Raw genomic sequence first — 22,467 nt, forward strand, 5'->3', positions numbered from 1 at the left:
CTTGGCCTTGTCTTGGTCTCGGTACTCCTTGGTCTCAGCTGGTGTGGTCAAACTTTTCTAATCTAAGCGCCTTTGAATCTATAACGACAATCTGACATTCACAACAAAAATGATGCTGCTCAAAAAAAAAAAAAAAAGGTTTTGTGAGATTTTTCTTTTCCTGTCTGGACACAATGGAAAGAAATTCCGAATCATTTCATCATGTTTCAGTTGGTTTTTCCAAGTATTGACACTGGCCACAGGATTCTTAGTAGAGTCTGGCTGGATTTCTTTTCCAACAGAGCCAAGCAGGATTCTGCCCAGCCCCTTATAAACACCAGCTGCAGTCTGCTACTCAGTTTCCAGTTTCTCCAAAGCCACCAGCGCCGGACGGCCCAATCAAAACCAGTCCCAGTGCTCCCCTCACTACGCTTTCACAGAGTAAAGCACTGGAACAAGAAACGTCTACAATCAAAGATCTGTGAAATAAAAGAAATATCCTTTTACCTGTGTAACCTCAGGGGTGCTTGTGCTGCTCCTGCTGGCACCCCCTCCCCCGCCCCGCCCTTCATGTATTCCTCCTGCACAATCCGGTGCTGACCTCTCCTTAAGAGGAGATCTGAAGGAAAGGGAAGACAGAAGAGAAAGGCTGTTAAATTTCCCCTTAATGGAATGCCGGGGAGAACCTGGTTCAGACAGAGGACAAATGTATCACAGAGAAACACACCGCGGTGTTGAAAAATGTATGCAGGAAGCCATGAGGGAGTTTGCTATACTGCCCCATTTACTCTACCTCCTAACCCTGCTGGAGAGTCAATGAACCAAAGAACAACTGCACCACCAATCACACTGGCCCTGTGTAGCCTATATACTGCAGCAAACCTGTGTGAAGACCCCCCCCACCCCACCCCATGCACAGGAACAATGTCCTTCCCAAAGGTTATCAGCCGTCTGGTGCTTGGTCAGCCCCTCATCCTGAGTCCATTACACACACAGAGCGGTGAGATTCACTGCTGCCTTAATACACCCTCATAGTCTCTTCTCACTGCTTCACTGACCCCTCCTTAAATCCTCACACAAATCCAACATAGGCTAAAAACACACATCCACACAGGGCTGGGATTAGCCCATTAAAGCATTTGCAGCCTGCTTGAATATATTCTTAAACAAAGTTTGGCTACAAAAACTACAGTTTTCGGCTTCATAATGAAGCAACTATTTAATTCCTTTTAGTGTTACGTCCCATAATAGCTAGTAAAGAAAACAGTAGTGATCCATTATGGAGTAAAAACCAACACTGTCCTTTTTAAATTCTATATACAGATCATAACTTTTAATAATAATTTACACAACTAATATCACCCTGAATTCATATTTTTATTTTAGAAAAAAACAACAGTTGCCAAATATTAATGACAAAACTCCAAAAAGAATGTGTGCAGTCCTTTGTTGACCAAGAGGTTAAGTGGGAAAAATAAGTAATAAGCAAGAAGATGAAGAATACAGGCGAATTGACGATTTTACTGTTAAACTCTGTAAAGAAGATCATGTGCCCTATGAGACTCATTTCCAACAATAAAAGTATTTTTTGATTTAAAAAAAAATTGACACAAGCAGGTGTTAAACATACATTTAATTTATACCACATTACTGAACTAAAATGTTTTTTTTGGTCTGATATAATTTCGAATCCTAAATGTCATGTTTTCATTAGCTGAGCAGAAAATCGTTATAATTAATAGAAATGAAGCCTTAAACAAATCAGTCTGTGTCTAATTAATATATAAAATGAGTTTTCCATGATATAAGTTATTTAAATAAATGAACTTTTACGTAATGTTGTAATTAAATAAATGGGTCTGAATATACTCCGATAGAACAGAGAGAACTGTCATTGTTTCTTTCTTTTTCATGGCATGTGACAATACCTAAAACAAAGCCGACTCTGTCTGGTCAGGTTATTTTAAACTTTAGAAGAACTTAAATGCAGAACTCATGTAATGTCCTCATAGGTCCCTTCCAATAAGGCATATGTTAACATGGCAACTACACACTTCACATTTCAAATTAATCTCACAATGAGAAATAATTACTAAAAAGAAACAAAGAAACAAAAAAAATAGGGGTGAATTGATCAATTGAGCGATCCTTTCCACCAGTCTGATCTACCTCCGTACAGGTTTGAAAATAACCCAATTTCTGCATGGAAGTTTTTATTATTTCGCAGTCAATTATTGATGTTTTTTCAGTACGATAAGATAGAAATATCACGTGTCTTGCAATCTTATAACAACTGACAGTGTCAGTTATAAAAGAAAATCTGTATCTGGAAATCAGAATCGGCATGTTTGGCTGTTAAAAGATTGTGAATCAGTGTTTCTAAAAAAAAAAAAAAAAAATGGGGTAGCGATTGGATGAAATGTCTTTTTGTGTCATCAGGAGACCACAGTTTTATTCTGAAATAAGATGAGCTGCTTGTCATGAAGTTTTTTTCCTCACAGAAGGAAAAAACATTTTTTTTGACAGATTAATTTAAAATTTAAGGCACTTGTCAATGTAAAATAATACTTTTTTAAATTATAAAACAAGCCAACATTATAGAAAATGTTTCAAACACTTGAAAAGGGAGTGGAGAGAGGGTAAAGACGTGCAGCTACGGTCAACAGTTTGGGACTCAAACCCAAGACACAAAGATTAAAACCTCAGTACACGGGCCACAACAACAACACACCTCAACACATTTCAGTCGTCTTAAAAGTGTTTTTTTTTTTGGAGGAAGCATATCTAAGTTATCAAGTCCTGAAAATGCAGCAAATCCTTTAATTTAGCTTGAAAAATACTCTTATTTTGAAGCAAAGAAAGAAGTCGTTTTTGAGTTGCCTTGTGTTGACAGAGACAAGCTTATAAAAGTGCTCGTTGTAATTAATCACAATGCTTAAATGAGGATTTTAAAAATAACGCCATGACTTTCAGATTATTTTTGGCAAAGTATTTTGGTAAAATAAACAATATATGATTAAGTAATGAACAAAAAGGCTAATGAACATTAAACCATGGCTGGAAATGGTGCTGAAATAAGGATCCACTTTAGCTTCATCAAGGTGCTGAAATGGAATTTAACAGTAAAAAAAAAAAAAATCTGAAATATATTTAAGTATTTTGACTCAAAATCTAAAAACATTGAGTCCTCCCTGTAAAATACATTTAAAAAAATATTTATTTTTTTTAAACTGAACGGAGATTCAAAGTTAAAACTATTCTGTCAAGACTGCAAAGGACTGTTTGGAATGCAAAACAAAAATCATAGCAAATATATTCCAGGTGTCATGAATTCCTGCTTTGCATGGCAATGTAAAATGCAGCGTGTTCGGGTCTAATAAAAAGTGGAAGGCCACTCCTGGCACAGATATGTCAGGGCCAAACAATATTAAACAATAAAGTAGTCATAGGATTTTTAAATCATGCCGCCTTTGTTACCATAAATAAATAAACTAAACCAAGTCAAGATGCTTTATGAGAAAAACGGGTCCAAACATTTTTAATCGCATCAAAATACACATAGAAAATCTAAATCATAGCATTACGGTACAATAACACAGAGAGGTTATATTTAATGGCACAGTTCAAACTGATGGTAATTGCAATACAAGGCTGTCTATTAAGATTATAATGTCATTGAGGTAAGAGTTTTCTGTGAAAGGAAATGACAGCCAAGTGCATCGAGTTATTAACTTTGCAGCAGTCCTTCATTCAGAGGAAATAAGTGGTGACATTACTATCTACACTGGATATGTAATATTTATGGTTCATGTGGCCAACTGTCAGATGAATTAGGTGCATCTGTATGGTTGTAAGAAACCTTTATATGATGCAATACAATATATAAATTAAAGAAGATTTTCTTTTGGGACAGTTGCCCCCAAAATATATATCGAACTTTAGCTCTACATACCCTACAAAGCAGATAACATGAAGGTTTAGTCCTGAGCTTTGATGATCTAAACATTAACACCACTCTGTAATATCTCATACTGAAAAAAATACACTTTCTTTCACTTTCTAATCAGTTTTTAACACTGAAGTATAAAAACATTCACTTTTCCATATGAACATGGACGATGAGATCAAGCAAAACAGCTTTAAGCCAAGACTCAAAAGCTCAGGGAAATGTACAAATTACTCAAATGTGACACAAACTGCTTTATCTCTGCCTCATATATTAATATTCAGAAAAAAAACAAAAATATGTTTTACAAAGCCAGGGTGCATGTCGACCCTACAGACAACACAACACCTGCTCGCTCATTTAACCCGCAAGAAGACGGTAACACACTGAAGAACCTAATGCGGGAAGAGGGGGTTGACTCTGGATGGAGGCCAAAAAACCAAGAGGACATGAGGGGGAGGAGAAAACCATAAATACGCAGGGAGGCGAGCAGGTGTTGCAGACAAATGTGATTTACAGCTTCTAAGTCTCATGCACTGCTGACAGGTAAGCCTATTAGGTTGATATTACACAGCTATAACAGAGGCATCGGCGGACCCTTTTAAAAGCAGTTGTGCTCTCTGTGTGCAAGGACAACCTGTTAAAAACAGATTGTATCAAGTTGTTATGGAAGCCATATGTAAACTTCCATATTTTTTTCATAATGCGATCCTTCTACCAGTGAAATCAATTCTGCTTTACTATATAAGCGGTTTGATTATTTTAAAGGTTAAAAGCAGAACAAATTAAGACTTTTGTTACCATATTCTAAAAGTTGAGAAAAAAAATAAGCAGGAAATCTAATTCTCTGTCAGAACCTCCACCTTTTTTTTTCTTCTTTTGCATATTGGTGGCTGCCAAGGAGCAATCACCCTGGAATGCAAACATTTATGAGAAACTAAATGCGCTAGAACGCCGAGATCCGCAATCGAATTTCACTTGTGACGGCGCACGAGAGACAACCAGACTAGAGGAAAATTACTACCACTTGAGCAGCTCGCTACAGATGGTGTTGAGAGCAACACAGCACAAAGCAATACACTTCTTAATAACGTGGTGAATGTCGCAGTGAAAGGCTGCGCGCTGTAGCTTCTGCGTATCCAAGCTTTTTTTTTTGATACCCCTTCTGTCAGAAGTGCAAACTCTTTCATCCTGGATATAAGAGTCTGCCGTAAGAAATCCTCAAAGAGACTAATGGTGTTAAATAAGGTTTGTGTCTGGAGCCGTGACTTCTGAGCCTGCATGTAGCAACGTCGGCTGGGGGTTGTAAGGGAATGTGGGGAGGCTATAAGTTTTTTCTCACCTCTTAAGATTTGAGCTAACTCTTTGCAAAAGCCAGATCTCCATTTCATGATGTCGATTGACTCTTAAAACGTGAATAGGGTTAGGTAGGATTAACAAATTTTCTGTGCAAAGTCTTTAAAGGGATGTTTGATGCTGTGCACGACAAAGCCCAAGTTTGCCTGAGAAAAGCCCTTAACGCCACAACGTTTACTTTAGCTTCCTGGGGGGAATCCTCCTCTCTAGTGGCTACTCATTGACAAGCTCACTAGTGTGTGCATATGTGTACATAAACACGCCTTATCATCCGAGCCTGAGGAAACAGGAGGGCTATAAAGGCCGACCTCATCTGCTTAAAAACAAGCAGGACCGTCCCCGGGTGTCTTAACACAACTCATCAACTGTTAAACCAGAGAGAGAGAGCGGCCGAGCAGTAAAAATCAATGCCCCTAGCACAGAGAAGGCCCATCAATTATGCTAGGTGGAGGAGGAAAGAGCAAGAATTTGCAATAGACAAGAAAGGAAAGGAAAAGAAGCAAGGAGAGGATAAAGTCCAAGTTAAGCTAAAAGCAGCGGGCGGCTGTACTGCCTGGGATTGATTACCTTTATGCAAATAAAAGAACATGGAAGCCAGAGAATGCAATTTTCAGCGGCAGCACAGGCTTTAAAATTGATCGAAACTGAGAGAAGCCATTTTCCTTCAGCCAAGATAAAACACTCTGCTATGAGCTGTCAGATACTTATCAGGAGGAAATTAGTAAAGGAATGCCATTTTGCAAAACAAGCAGGTCAAGCATTTCTCCCAGTCATCCTTGTATTTCACTCATACCCAAACATGCCTTGTTCTCTCAGATTAAGTGTTGCTTTGCAAAAATATTCAAACCCTTGAGTTTCAATCAGGTTTCTTTTTTGAGAAGCAAGCTATATAGAGGATGCAGAAAATATGAGGGGAAAAGTGTTCTAGTCAGATGAGACCAAAATTAGACTTTACTTCCCTTCAAAACTTAGGAAATTATTTTCTTCAGCATGTCGGAGAATATGACAGAGATGATAGAAAGATAGACAGAGCTAGATGCAGCCAGACCTGTTTAATTATTACCATTATTTTATAAAGGCTCTTTCAAATCCATTTATGAGAAAAGGAAAGACAGATGTTATCCTTCCAATATGACTGGAATTCACCTTCCTTATACTATGACTGCTGAGGAGGGATGCTCTGCAAAGCGTTAAATGTACATAGGGCTGCAACTAACAATTGTTTTGCAAATCTATTAATCTGTCGACTATTTTGTCAATTATTAGCTAGCCAGAGGTTACTTAGAGAAGGTTTTTTAATGAATTTAAACAAGGTGAAACTTCAACTTTTCCCCTTGAGGAGTTCTGGATAGAGCTTATTTACAGACAAAATGGTTTTGTCATCTTAAATGCTAAATTTGTATGTAATTTTTTACAATTTTGATATAATTACTGCTCTATTTGGAACGCTCTGTCAGCTAAAGGCATGGTTTAGAGTCTCCATGCTCCAGTTAATGATTAATCGATAACTAAATTAGTGGGCGATTATTTCAATAATCGATTAATCTGATTGTTTCAGCCCTAAATGTACAGTAAGGGTAACATATGCTCACTCATTTAACTATAAAATACCTCCAAAGTACATAGAAAATGCAAGAGGAAATTTGAAAAGTGGTATGAATACTTTTCAAAGGCACTTTAATGTAAAATATAAACATTCGGTCAGTATGAGAAGGAACAAGTTGTTTGAAACATAGACGGTGAGGCCTCCGTTTTGCCTTGGCTCTCAGGATTGACCCTGCAGCCTTCCAGCACCAGCACGTATGCTCTGACGTAGTTCTGTCCTCAATCTGTGAGCCTGATCTCACCGGGACAATATTTGAGTTTTTGGCCTGCAGTGTCTTTTTTTCTGGTTGAAATGAGAGGAGGGGGGAAAAAAAAGAAAATAAAGAAAACACAAAGAACAAAGTGATGTCAAGGCAGGCAGCGGCCCACACAAAAACCGCCTTGTCAGGAGAGAGGAAGAAGGGCAGCTCGGTGTCAACATCAACACTGCTTCTGCAGTCATCGCTCCGCAGGTAATTATGATAACAACGCGTTCCCTAGGCAGCCTCTCTCTGATTTAGTTTCCAGGCACTTACCCTTCCTAAAATCTCCCCTCGATAACATCTGATATGATTACAAAGTCGAGATCCCTTTCAAGGAGCGCCCACTTATGTGCCTATAAATTGGCGTATACTAACCTTCCCTCTTGTGTCTACTTCCTGATGTTTCTGCTCTTACTTTGCAAGCTCAGTTAAGATGTTGCACGGTTAGGATTGTCACATTATTTTGGAGAATACCATGACATCAACAAGCCTTACCTACAAACACCATCTGTTACTGAGAGCTCCACCGCCTGCGATCGTAAACACAACAATGCCACAGGGGGAGAAACGCATCATTTCATTGTGTCTTTTAAAATCCAGGTTTACCAGCAGGAGTCTGGCCCTGAAACGAGTCAGGCAGAATTGACCCTGTGATTACCTCCGCGGTGCAGCATTTTCCTCCGCTTGTCATCACAGCCGACCTCCTTAAACGACCAAAGCTGCTCTGTAACACAACTGGGCTGTTGACATACTGAAGACATTTAAGATAATCCCGGAGATGTCTCTGTGTTTTTCGAGATTACATCTTCAAAGGGGAAATACACCCGCCAGCCTCTACTTGAAAGGGAGTGAGATGCAGTGGGCCCTTGTTCTAAAGGAGGGGGTGGAATAGCTAAAGAATGCAATCATGGTTTTGGAGTAGAGGAAGGCCTGTCCTGGCTAGCCAGACTCGCAGGAGGGTGATAGGACAGGAAAGGGTGGAGGAGGAGAATAATCAAACCTGCAGAGAAAAAAAAAAAAAAAAAAAAACACCTGCTGCATGGGACAAAGCAGAGAAGCGTCTCCACTGTGTGACCTGACAGGCTGTAAATCACCAAGCCCTTCACTGATTTCTATGTTAAAGCCTTCATTTGAAGCACTTAAGCAAGACTGTTTAAATCAGTGGATTCCTTGGTTCCAATACAGATTTCAAATTGGTTAAGTGTAATATAACAGCATATTTTTTAACAGCACTCTATTTTTTTAATCTACATGAATATATGTATAATCACAACCTCACAAGCTTAGCTAAAGACTCTACCGCCCCTTTGGATCGTGATGATACTTAAAGGCTCGTCTTCAATTCTGCAGAGCCTTGTTGCATTCAATTATATCTAACGCACAAGTAAATTCAGATTCATAACTTCCATCAAGCTTCAATGATGCAGGAGAGGCTGAGGAACCAAGCCACAACATCTCAGAGAAGGATGTTTTGCAGCTTGAAGGGAAAATGAAAGGATTTTTCAAGCTGAAATCAACTGATAACCAAATGATAGGATATGCTTCTTAGAAGATTTTCAAAATAAAAAAGAAGTTGCTAACAAAAAAAAACATTTTGATTCCACTATTGGTCTCTAAATGTCTTTGTTTCACAGCATATCTGTATTTGTAAAGGGATTTTGGAAAAGAAAGTTTTTACAAAGGTCTACAAACGTCTTACTTGAATTGCAACTGCTCTTTCCCAATTTGATGAGAAGATCAGTGCTGTAGTAACAAATAATTCCCACATTGTTTTCCACCAGTTAACAGTATCATCAACTTGTACTCCTATGTACTTTTGTTAAGCAAAATAAAATTTAGATCGAGGAGAAAAACATGCTTCAGAGTAGGAATCAATGACTATAAAAAATCTGCACAAACAACATCTGATATCAATATTGACAGAAAATATATTTCCCTGCCATTTGGTCAATGTTAACAAAAGATCATAGTCAAGACAGGAATACTCCCTTTCAGGTTAATTTCCACAATTCTGTGCTGCATCAAAATCACTGCAACATAACCAAAACCTTCCTATAGCCAACCTGAAATAAACACAGTATGTTAATATTTAAGTTTTACTAATAAGACCAATACTGATACGTTTCCAAAAGGCAGTTTTACTAAATATATCCATGCAAAACTGGAATCGGCAAATCAGACCTAGAAGAAAATCAGATATGTGCATCGACCAGGAACTGAACATGTAGAGGAATTTTTAACATTTCTTACTTAATAAAAAGCAAACTGTACATGTTCAGCCTTTTTTTAAGTTTCTTTTATTTTACTCACGGTTTCAGAACAGGGGAATGTGATGCTAGCCCAAACACACTAGCCCGGCGTACACTGTGCGATTTTCGGGGGGATTTTGCAGTTGTGCAAGTATTTTTCAATCGGGCTGACTTTCAGCCTGATCGTGCGTCGTGAGTCGTGTAGTGTACAGGGGGTTACGAGCGGCGATCGGCTTCTCACGACCACCTCCTGATCAGGAATGGTGAGGTCGGGAGAAATTCAAACACTGTCGTCAGGGCGCATGCGCAAACAAGCATTCTTCTTTTTATCTTTCCTCTCAGATGTAAACACAGCAGCATGGCAGGGATGCAATGAGTGAAATGCAGCTCAGTCTGCAAAATTGACGGACTGCAGCAGCCACGCCTGCTCAGCCATGTCCTTTTTCCAAATACGTCGTCGCCTTTTCTTTTTAGGACTTTCAGCACAAAATTGCACAAATTGCCGAGACAGAGCAGTTCATTATAGTGAGCTTATTATCCCCCTTCTATTTGTTTGGCTTCAGGATAGAGAGCTACAGAGCAGATCTATCTCACTGAGGAGATGAGTCCAACGTGGTTTTTAGTCGCACAATGTGAGCAGGTAGATCGCATAGAGCGTCGGGCCGAACACAAATCGTGAGCTGCTGCTCACACTCTACGGCTAAACCCTGCGTTTGGTCGTACAGTGTGAGCAGCAGATGCATGCAACGATTGAAAAAAATCGCACAGCTTTAGAGAGCCTTTGGTGCAGATAGTTTTCTGAATCTTTTCACCTTAAACTGATCTACAAGCCATGTTTTTATATGGAAAAGCTTATATTTTGACAGCTAAGTCACACTTCTTTGGTTAATTCACTGGTTAGACTATGTTTAAACATGAGTGTGGTTATGGCTAAGAACAAAGTTTTGTCCCTTATAATCTAATCATTCTGTCAGTAGGATGCCTTCACTCCTCTGTAGCCTCAGGGCAGCTTTATATTGTACATTATGTTTTATTTATTACATCATTACAAAACTTTTCCTCACACCCTGCGTTAAGCGCTCCAGCATTTTTCCCCAAAACACAAGCGTGAAATGTACTTGATCACATCCGATGTTCAAAAGACTTCTTAAGTATTAAATAAAAGAAAGAAACAATGTGTGACTCATATTTGTAGAAATGTCAGCCGTGACGTCCACTGTGGCTGTGATCGGGTCTTAATGACTCAGGGAAGTGTTGGCTAACGTGGCTCTGACGGACATTAACGTCGCTCCACTGCAGGCCCGTTGACCGGCGCAGCCACGGAGCTCCTGCTAATTATAGGCAATGAGTGTTTTTCACACAATCCATGAGTGGGAGCTGTGAGGAACACAGAAACAATAATAATAGCAATTCCTACTACAGAGACAGAAACTGGGTGTTTGTGCTTCATTTCAGCTCGAGATGACATCATTAGTGAGTCCAAAGCCCCGATGAGGGATCAGAAAGCACAGGCTGGAGTCTGTCTATTATCAGAGGGAACGTACTGTACAAAATGAGAGGGCTAAAACACGCAGACAAAGAGGCACAAGTCAATTAACCACCGCAAGGTTATTTATGAGCCGCAGAAGAATGGGAGACAGAGCAAAACAAATTTGTCATCTGCAGGAGGCTGTGAGTGACTCTACCAGTCTGCTGAATCATAATTGACTCTCACAGAGGAGAACTTATTTTAGAATGAGCAGCAGTGTGTTCACCAATGGGTACAGTGTGCTTTTACTCGGGGTTAGCTCTGCAACCAGCCCCTCCCCGTCCCTCCAGCCTCACTGGCCACGGTTGAAAAATTAATGCAGCAAACTGACAACACTTAGAGGCTGCCTCCCTCCTTCCTCGTGTACCAAACAGGATCAATTACCAAAGCAGGGCTCTACTCAGCAGCACTGAAGAAACAACAGGCTCTCTCCATCACAGCTGTGCAACTGTGTTCATGTGTGTGTGTGTGTGTGTGTTTGTGTCTGTAAGGTTGAGTCCAGCTTATGATGAGCATAAAGAGGAGGAGGAGGAGGTGGTGGTAATAGTCTGTTTGCTTCTCTCTAATGACAGCAGCAGAGTGGATTAGCGAGCCGCCCAGCCCATCAGCATCACTCCGCCCAGAAAGTGACAGAGCATGTAAATAACCAGTTATGGCCACCAGCAGGAGAAAAAGAGAAAAGATGGAGAACGTGAGACTAATAAAGTCGGGGGGGGGCGCATACACGCCTTCATTTGTATGCAGGCGGAGATTTCAAGGAGTTCCATTTCTACAACATCAGCCAAGTTATTCAAATGCAGCACATCTGACTGGAGAGGATAACATAAAGAAAGGCATCAGCAGAAATGGCAGCAGGCAGTAATCCCCTGGCCCGGGCCACTTGTGCTGGGTACGCAGACAGGCAGCGCTGTCAGTGGCTGCGTGCATACAGGCCTTATCAGTGACAGCCACAGGGCTATTCTAATAACCCTGCTGAGGCTCTGCGCTGCGGGGACAGGCTGGGAGACAGGCGGACAGACAGGAAGACAGATTTCACTTCCTGGTAAAAGATGAGCCTGAGCAGCAGGTATCAGGCAGTCACTGTGTGCATTCTCTCATGTCTGTCTGACAGCTTCATACTATCCGACACATCCATCAAAAGGTCCTAGCAAAGTAACTGACCCACCTATTGACAAGGGAGATGTTGGTGATCAGAATCAGAACCACCAACATGCTGTTGATTTATTGTTGGACTTATATCTGCGTCACACCTTTCTAAAACAACACTGCAGTAGCTTCAGCTCATGGAGCCTGGTATCGTCCATCGTTGCAGTTCATTTCAACAATTTATTAATTAACACAAATACAGTTTCTGAATTTGGAGAATGTGCTAGACTTTAGAAGAGGAAAAGAGACTGTATAATTATTTGTTTCCACTTTAAAATGTTAATAAAACAGTTTTAAAGAAACTACTCTCACACACAAACGCATGTTTTCCTCTTTTCTCCCAATTAAATTAGTCATTTACAGCCAAGAAGCTTAAAACAAATATTTCTTTAATTGTCTTATACTTATGGATCTTAAGAGATAAATTAAATTGCTGTTAGTTTGCATCAACAGCTCAAAGATTTGAAGAAAAAAAAATGATATCAGCAACTGCTTCTGCAAAACCCAGGAGTCTTAGCTTCGCCGCCCCCTGAAGGAGTGTTCCAACTCCAGCTTCATTATTGATGTACAAAAAGGTCAATCGCAGAGCTTACAGCCCCTTGGTGGTGATTTATGCTTTTGTTTCATAAGCTGTGTTCACATTCATCTCCATCTGTAAATCTAATCACTCTGCTTCACGGCTGCGGTGCCTGGAGGTTTCAGGAGAGAAGCCTACAGGAAGCAGCTTATGTCAATACACCAACTGTTGACATAAGATGGGTAACAAGCAACGCTTTGCTTCTCTAACAAGACACACCCACAGAAGGGCAGATAAGAAAAGCCATCACTTTTCTGTTGTTTCTTTTTAGTGGCCATCACCCCTCGTTGTTATCTTTGCATCCTTGGATCTTGATAGTCATGTCGTATCTCTAAGGGTTATTTTTCTTAGCTCTGCTTTAAAGGCTGTTCAGTAAAAGAGGACAGAAAAAAGCAAGCAAGGTGCTGCAGGGCTTCATTTGTAGTCAATAAATAACTCTGGTATTGACACCAGTAAGTGAGGGTGTCACTCAGATGATGCATTCTCTGTTTCTATGCAAGGCCATAATCATTACCTTAGCTTAAGAAAGTCTCCACAGCCACTCGAGGCTAAGAGATTTAAAAGGTTCTGCTCTTACTTTGTCTCAAAGCATTTTCAGCAGAAGTGCCTGGACTTTACCTGGCCTCCCAGCGTGGAGCCACTGCCCTGTTTTCAGGGAAATTTCCCCATGCAATGACTGATGGGGAACCTTCTCAGGCTGCTTGAATTCGCAGTAGGCTCTGGAGAAATTCCAGTGCTGAACGAACTGATGCTGAAACGCAGGCTGGGAAGAATCTCCAGCATCACTTCAACCACTTAGTGCTTCAACATCATAAGCTCATGTCAAAGACTCAATATAAACTGACTGAGTCAGTCTGACATTCATATAAAATATCCTGATGCACACAGATACATTGTAGGTAGAGAGAACCTATTGGGATGTAATTATTGAATACCTTTTCCAAGTCTGAGCTAAGATACTTTATTAAAACCAATTCAGCATAGAGTGGAAAAAAACAGGAGCAACAAATGGCTTTAGAGACCCTGCAGTATTTGTTTCATATAAATAGCAACACAAAATTCTCCCCAACAGGAGATATTATGTTATGCTTCTCAATAGATTTCTAATCCAACACATCCAGCAGCTGTTTTCAATAAAACCTTCTCTTTGTCCCTCTGATGCTGTTTCAATGTGGAGTAGTTTGCTTAAATTTACTAAAGATGAAAGAAAACTTAAATACATTATATCTGGATAGAGAATTTTGGATGCAATTATTTTAGATAGATAGATAGATGTACTTTATTTATCCCAAGCTGGGAAATTGCAGATTAGGATTGCCTGTCCTCATTTAAGGGAAACTGCCATAACATAATGTACTTAATACACTTTTACTTATACTTTTAAGGCATACAATGACCCCTTAAATTCCACAGCTTTAACAATAACTTTGTTAATTCAATTTTTGGCTATTATTGTCTCTAGTCAAGCTTTACCACACACTTTGTTTTCCATTTCTGGCCAACCAGCTGATCAGGACTGTAACCTGGGATCAAACCAGTACCTTCTAAATTTCATGACCATAGGGTTAGAAGTCTGGACATTTTATTTTAATGTGACAAAGAGGAGCTAACTGATGCTATCAATGAGACATAATCAATCCACATTAAAATGCACAACAAGCAAGCCTCAGGAGGAAGAGAGCTAGAAGAAATCAATGTAGTGCCTTAAATTCCTTTGACAGATATCATCAACTTAAGATTTCAAGATGGTGACTTTTTTTTTTTTTTTTTTTTTTGTGTGCCACCAAAACGCAAGGAGAGGAGATTAAATAATAGATGGTGCTGGAGCGGGAAGATAACCGCTCTCCTCCTGCTATCAATCATTAATGGAGTTTCCATCAAAAACACTTCAGCCCCTCAAGTATCGAATCTCTCTAGAAGGTGGAAGAGCCACATTCAAAAACATCCCACTTAATCGAAGGGCACGCAACATGCTCTGTGTCCACACCCCCTCCATTTTTTGCTTGGGCAAATTAGGATAATAACGGCACAAATTGCCAAATTGTTCGTGGTGCAAGCGTAAAAGTGGGCATTTTAGCCGAGGTCCTCCAGTGAGTGATGAGGGTTAATGGGAAAATACTAAATGTTTAAACGACGGCAGGGCGACACTGTGGGACAAACCTATTGTTTTGCTCTGGTGTGTGTATGCAGAACATTTTAAAGCCTCCTCTGTTTATCTGGCTCGCTCTTTAAACCAGCAGGACCTGTCTGGTGAAAGTCACACAGGACATGATGTGCTAATAAATTACACTGCTAACCTTTAAACCAACCTTGCTGTTACTTACACACAGCCCCACGTAGGGCGGGAAGATACGCAGACACATTGCGCCCAGAGCACATTGTAGTAGAGCTTGTAGTAGAATTTAAAGGATCAGCATGGGTTAAACTGAATAAAATGTATTTTCAGCACCCCCACGCCCTCAGTCACTTCCACATCATCCACACACTAGACTACATAAGCACTGCTGCTATAGCTACAGCTGTAATGATAGAGTATCTCTAATTACCCATCAAGATGGTTTTGACAGGGTTCTGTGTGCCAGCGATCAGCGTCGTGGCAAAGAGCCAGCAGCGACTCGGTTCTGTGTGATTTGTAGCTGCAGCTGAGTAGCGGGTGGTACACCGCCGGAGCTGCAATGCCACACACTTTCATTCCCCGTCCCTCCATCTCATTCTTCCATCCTTCATCCCACCTTTCTTTTTTTATCCCTTCTCACTACAAACCTCAGCAGTGCAGCACTGAGGCTGTCCCGCATCACCGCCCCGACCGTGCTCATCAGCAGCATTTACCTGCCTTCCCAAAGATGCTGCATAACCCAAAGAAAGAGGAGGCAACTAGAATTTTGCTGAGACACAAGCTTGAGTGGATTTTAAATGCTGTTATTGAAGCGGAGAGAGAGACCTGATTGCACGGAAGTCGTTTTCATCCAACCGAACTGCAGTCATTTTAGTGGATCCGGCACAGCCTTTGAGCTGTGCAACCGCAGCACCCTTAAGATGATAATGAAGTCATATAGTTAATCATGCCCGCAGTAACAGTTCATCACGTCAGCTTTTTATGGTTTCCTAATTAGCACTGTCTGAGAACAGGTAATGGGACCCACAAATAAAGAATTATATTCTAAAATATGTGCACAAGCATGTAGGTATAAGCACTCCAACATCAGTGACGACACATTCTAGAATAAAGCACAGGAAAATAGAAAACATTTTAATCAAACACAAATATTAAGAGTTTAGTATTCAATATCTAATCCAATCAAGAAATGTAAAGTAGAGCATTTCCCTGTATGGCTGGTACTTAGAGTAGCTGGAAGGGTGATGTCACACCATATGTATGAAAGAGGTTTGGCTATAGGGTGGATTTAACTTTTATTTCATAACAAACACTGAATGATTGTAGATTTAATCTTTTAGGATGTCTTCAGCATCCAATATAACTATGAACTGTATTTACATGTCTTCATTTCCAAGTGAACAAAAATTGTCACCTTAACTCTAAGTTTAAAAAAAAAAAAAGGCAGCCAATATTTCTAATCGATTGTGTCTCGTTCCCATCTAACTGTGAGTAACTGTACGGCCGGCCAGAGCCACTCATGGGGGTAATTGGATTCAATTAAATTGTAGATGCTTTTCTGATTAAAACTTTGTAAATGTGATGATTTAATGTTACTTGTTTTATTTAGCTCATTTTTTTAAGCTTGGAATCCTGAGGTTCTGAGTTCAAACCCCACTCCCACAGACTGCAAATCCCTGATTGCTCCCCCGGTGCCCCACAATGGCAGCCCAGTGCTTCCCTAAGGGGATGGGTAAAAGCAGAGAGTAAATTTCTTAATGTGAGCTCAATAAAGTTCAATTTTTATTATCATCATTCTGATTATATGAAGGCAAATTAGAGTTTCTCCATCCTTCATTATTAGACACTGAACAGGTGAGCAGATTATCATTTGACCCAAGGTAAAACGCTACACAACAGTTTTACTGCAGGTTTCCGACTGTTAGCAGGTTTGTTGGTAAGTAAATCTACGCACTACTCATTGCTCCCTGCATGCTTCTCTTATCCTGACTGAAATAAACACTAGTGTTTGTGAATCTGTTATTAGAATTTCAGACAACTCATTATATGCTTGTGCTGACTTTTGAGGTTTTCTATTTAGTCGTAGGGTATCGCCTTAGATAAAGTTAATGCATCTTTTTCCACAGAGATTGTAGAGATTATAGAGATTATATGAATAAAAAAGCACAAATAAATGTGTAGATATTGTCTGTATACATATTTTTTTAAAAGGGATACTAATACAAAAATACAGTGAGATTTCGCTTGGGGAAAAGTCGCTAATCGGATGGAACCAGTCAGTCCATATTCTATAGAACTGGTAGTTTTTTTCAGGTTCTTTAAACTTTAAAAGTATTTAGTGGCTCCCTGTCTCCCAGGTCAGATGAGATAATCTAATCAGCACACAGAGAGGATACAGGCACCGCACAAAAAGAGTGGCCGGTTCACACACTGGCCTTCTTTCTACATAATGTCAACAAAGACCTTTATCTTCAGTTTGACCTGAAAAAATCATCTACATTTAAATCGTGGAGCAATTTGTGGGCTTGGGTCTCTGCCAGCAGAGCATCACAGGTCTATTATCTTTTAAAAGATAACAGCCAGCGTTTCTTACCCTTATCATGGCAGGATTTCCTTCACATGGATTCGAACCAAATGAACAAGATGGAAACATATTTAGTTTGAAGGAAAACAAGTGTAATAATAAAGACAAATCTACATGTTACACATGCTTGGATTTTATTATGGGGTTCTGCTGATTCAGGAAGGATGAGTTAAATCAAAGTAGGTTTGGATTCAGTGATTCTGGAGATTAGGCAGGCGTAGTGCTTCCAGAGGCTCTGAACTTATCAAATGGGTTGGAACATTTATTGGAAAGAAACCTAAAATGCTGTGGTTTGAAGATCTTTTAAGCTGCTGCCAAGATCTTATACTGCTTTCAGCAATTCAAAGGTGTTGCTGCTTTTATGGTTGTTTTATGGTTGTCCAACAGGCAGAGTAGTAATGCAGAACTTGGCATTTAAATCTCACTAAAGACAGCTTTCCCTCCTCTTCTAATCACAAAGTAGGGGTCACATTATCATCATAAACAGCACTGCACCTGTCAACTAGCCTGACGTAGTCCGACTCAATTCTAGTCAGAATATGAGTCTGATACTGCTCCATAGAGCTGTGATTATGGGGCGTGTTTTGAACGAACCAGGAAAAAAATGCCTCTGTACTCAATTGGATAGACCTACAACCAATAAGGGCAACGGAGTGCGTGACGTATCTTAAGCGAGGCATAGTTGTTGTCCACAAAAATCAAAGCGTGCAGTTTCACGCCTAGAATAAGAAGATCAGACTTGATCGCGTTTCTCTGTTCCTCTTTTAAAATTAATTTGCTGTCGATATCTTCTAGAATAGACCTAATAGCAGAATCTACTCACCCAAACTCTCCAGCGGCAGCCATTATTGTTGTCACCCAAGCGCGCTTTGGTCACGTGGTTGATAACGTTACTCTTGATCATCTGTCCATCATCGTATAAAGCCTGCCCTGACAATTTGATTGGATCGCCTGACAGTGGGCTTTAATACTCGCGCTACTATGGAGCAGAGCCAGACCGAACTTCCCCGAACTCAAACCTTGTGGGCGGGACTAAGTTCGGACTGGCACCCAGGCTACCTGTCAACAAGTGGTTGATAAAAATCAAGTAATTCTGTTCTTCAATGGTAATCTGAAGGTATAATAAAAATTTAAAGATCAAAACATTTTCATCTCATTATTGAATCAAAACCCAAACGTCCGCCTTTTTTAACTCAGTAGATGAAACAACAAACTATGTTATTCTGCTGCACTTTGTTTAGACTTCAGTTCAAATTAGTCAATAGTTAGGGAGATTTACTTAAGCCATCAATTAGGATTTATTCTTTTATTTTATTTAGATTGTTTAACTGTGACCTTTATCAAGAAACCTGCTGGACATTTTTCACTTCGCACTGTATGATTATTCTTTAAAATCTAGTCGCTGAACTAAAAAAAATAGTAACTTATTTAACTAGTGAGTGTTTTTGACCTTAAAGGTTAAATGAAACTAGAACTAAAAGCCTGAGCCATGCATCCCCAATTATTAATGACAATAAGCATCATCCTTTCCAGCAAATTTGAGATTTTTAGAAAGTCTTTGAGTCTATATGTTATTTTGTTTTTTATAAAACCTAAATGCCAGAAAACATTAATTCTTCCTGCTTTTATGCAACACTGAAGACTCTGATTTATCACTATTTTCTTTTTAAATTTCCAGCAGTGGTATGTGGAGTCCACTGGCAAAACAAAGATGACATCATGACAGTCTTGCCACTGCTGCCTAGAAAGTAAGTTTCACTTTGAGGACATTCATTTGTTAATTGCACCTGGAATATGAAGTTTCTTTGTGTTGTTTTAATTGCTTTCAACTTCAGAACTACTTACTGAAAGCTTGCCAACATCTTTGCTTACCTACTGTGTATTAGATCATCCTCTGAAGGGCAGGAAGATGAGGACAAGTTTTAAAGGTATAGACATAAAAAACAATGCTTTTGCAGAAGTTAAAAAGTACTAAGTCCTGTCAATGAAATTCCAGAGTAGGTGCCAGAGATATTAGCGTTTCCAAGCTTTAAGATGCATAATGGTAATGTAGCAATCCCCCTCCCCTGCCTATTGCTATGGCTCTGTCTAAATATGGTGACAGCACCAGTTTACATTTTCATATGTGAGCTTTCGGCCTTCTGTGTGATCACTGATCTATAGCATATTGGCTAACCGTTGTCTGAGCATTAGCTGCAAATAGACTCCATTCAACTGGGTAATTATTAAGTAAGTCTAAGTATGAAAGTTATGTAACCTTTCCTGCAATATCTCTGCAATATATTTTGCAGCTATAGAATCAAGTCCGACTCTCATTTATTGTCTGACTATAGGTTTAAAACTAGGTTGTTTATCTAAATATCTAAATTCATTATCTAAATTCTGGGAAAGGATCAAATGCGTTGCAGCTCCACACCAAGAACATAACACAAACTCCCTAGACCCTACAAAAACCCAAGCAACAGAAGACCAGTCTGTTTTTTTATCTGATGATGTTCACCACCCATTTGTGGGCAACTGCTGACAAAGATTATCTTGGATTATTAGTCATATTGAAAGGTAAATGGTCTATTTATAAAGCTACCTCAAAGCTACACTGTTAGGATGAGTTTTGTTTAATGGAGATTTAAGTATTTTCTAACAATATCTAAAGTGATTTTGTCACTTGACATCAACTGTTTTGAAAGCATCTACAATCATAACACTCCAATGTCAAAATAGAGAGTACAGCTCCATATTCAGCCAGCAACCTTTCAAGAAAGTATGCAAAGTGTCCAACTTGACAGCAACTGAAGGTGTCATTCTATTGTTTCATATTTCATAAAGCAAACAGCCACAATTAAAAGCCTTTTGTTCATGCTTGTCACCAGTGTTGTCATTAACGACATTGCCCCAGGCACAGAGATCCAGCTTAACTGTCAAAATTGCTCCTCTCTGATCGTCGCTATAGTTGATGGACAGCCTGATAAAATTCCTTCTCTGCAGCCGGGAGTCTGAGGAGGAGCTTCACGACGAAGAAGTGACAGTGTCAGCCCAGTTTAAGCGACACGGTCCAAGGGGCAGACGCTCCACATAAAGACAGTCAACGTCTTAACACCGCAGTGAATGTTTTCCACTGCAAGCGGTGTGAATTTTAATTGGAAACTTAAAGAATGAAAATCAAAGAAATAAAACAAAAGAGGCTTCAATGTCTCCCTGCAGCAGTAGTCTGGACTGCCGGCTGCTACTCCTCATGACCCCGAAGCTTAAGCAGATCAGATCAAGGAAGCTGCTTGACAGATGTCCGCCCGGGTGCTCTGTTCCAGGCACGAGCACGGCTGGCAAACAAACCAAAGAAAGAGAGAAGAGGGTCTGCACAAAGGGGAAGATGGATTGCATTCAAACAAGAAAAAAGGAGGGAAGTACAAGCAGCGCCAAGCAAAGTAGAGCAGAACGAGGGAGGAGAGAGGCTATAGGAAGCTGGAAGACACAATTCAGACATCACATCCTGCAGATTTTATCGCTGCAATGAGATCTGCTCTGTCATGCTTCTCAGTCAGGAATGAGTCAGGTCAGAAAGTGACAGGACAGGTTTAGACATATCTCAAGCAGTTTCTGTCACTGTGACTGACTTGCAGGAGGAATTGAAGACAATAAATCACAACTAGATATGCTTATTGGCATCCAGGTATACATTTCTATGATTTTAGAATCTGTAGAGCTCTATATCATATATATTGTTTTTATCCTTTTGTTTGTAACAAGACTTCAAACCCCCAAAAAGAAAAACAACTCACAATAAACAAACTTTTAGGAATTCAAAAAAGCAAAATTGTTGTAGTAAAGAATCAGGTTTGGGATGGATCGGCGAAAGACGGACGAATGTGCCGTATTTCTCCATAATACATCTTGGAAGCAAAATTCCCAACTTTTCCTGACTGTATTGTAACCCTGTGAGAGTAAGGGACAACTTCATGATCATTCATTTCATCCTGCTGTACTTATTCAAAGGAAAATAAACATGCAAAAATCCTGATGAGAGTAGAAAAGAAGAGAGCCAATTATAGAATCACAGCAGGATGGCCAGAAACAAACTTGATTATCATCATCGTCAACAAGACACAAAGGAAACCTGCTGCCGTCGCCCCCTCCACCCCTCCACCATATCCACCACAATCCAATAGAGAGGCTTTTAGCCCTCGTAATGATTTCAAAAGTGACAAGTCAAACAGATTTACGGTGACAGCCTGAAAGGAAGCGGCATGAGCACCATTACCGCTCACGTGATCGAACCTCCTAGCCCTTTTCCTGCCCCCTCCCCTCTCCTCTCTCGAGCTCTCCCACCCACAGTTCCAGGAGCCGGAAAGAATGAGGCTGGTTCAAGAGAGGCCGGCAGCCCATTCAACAACACCCCCACTTCCCCACCCCTCACTCCCTCAGCACGAGCCCTCATCAAATGAGAGGGAAACCCTCTGCTCTGTGGAGGTTAGTTACTTAAAGCGACAGGCAGCCAGATAAGGCATCTGGAGATGGAAAACTTGTGGCGCAGGATAAATGGACATACCGCTGTACAGCTTAAACACCATCATCCACAGTTTATCGGCTTTAACGAGCCGTGATCGGGAGGTGAGATGTTACAGCTCAAAGGAGAGACTGACAACTTTTCAGCTGCTGCATTCAGCCTTTCAGCAGCCTTGAAACAAGATGAAAACGTGACCTGAACTGGAAAGCAAAACAACAGCAATGAAAAAGTTGATATGAATCCAACTAAAGCAATTTATTGTCTAAAATTTGAAACTGGGCATTTTTTTTGTACTCTTAGATGCTTTCTTATGAGTTTAACAAAAACAGATTTAGGTTTGGATCATTTGGTCTGATAGATAATAACATAAGGTCCTGTTGGACTTTAAGCAAATATTTTTCCAAGTACTTGAAGAACATTTTCCTATTTTTACGAATAAATTTATGGCATAAAAAAGGAACATGCAGGCCAGAAAATCAGAAACTGGTTTCTCCATGAAAAGCCTAAGTCCCAATATAATCACATAATCAGCATTTCACTTGTACGTAGAATCCTGATATTTGATCTGTTTCAGCTCCTCCGGGTACAAGAAGCCCCACCTGGTGCAGTCACCCTCCTTCTTGGTGGAACCTAAAAAC

The 22,467-nt window shown here is 40.0% G+C and overlaps 1 protein-coding gene across 5 annotated transcripts in view; it reads right to left on the reverse strand.

Moving 5' to 3' along the window:
* Window positions 1-22,467, reverse strand: part of zmiz1a (zinc finger, MIZ-type containing 1a) — a 127,535-nt gene that overhangs the window by 92,299 nt on the left and 12,769 nt on the right. For 4 of the 5 annotated variants that reach the window (XM_038293092.1, XM_038293087.1, XM_038293089.1 and 1 more), the window contains exon 2: window positions 487-598. The exons of the other annotated variant lie outside the window; for it this stretch is intronic. The gene's annotated coding sequence lies outside the window, so the exon portion shown is untranslated. The remainder of the gene's footprint in view (window positions 1-486; window positions 599-22,467) is intronic. 5 annotated transcript variants of the gene reach the window in all.

The sequence above is a fragment of the Cyprinodon tularosa genome, unplaced genomic scaffold (genome assembly GCF_016077235.1).
Source record: "Cyprinodon tularosa strain WSP-4 unplaced genomic scaffold, ASM1607723v1 ctg32, whole genome shotgun sequence".
In the NCBI taxonomy this organism is placed as follows: Eukaryota; Metazoa; Chordata; class Actinopteri; order Cyprinodontiformes; family Cyprinodontidae; genus Cyprinodon; species Cyprinodon tularosa.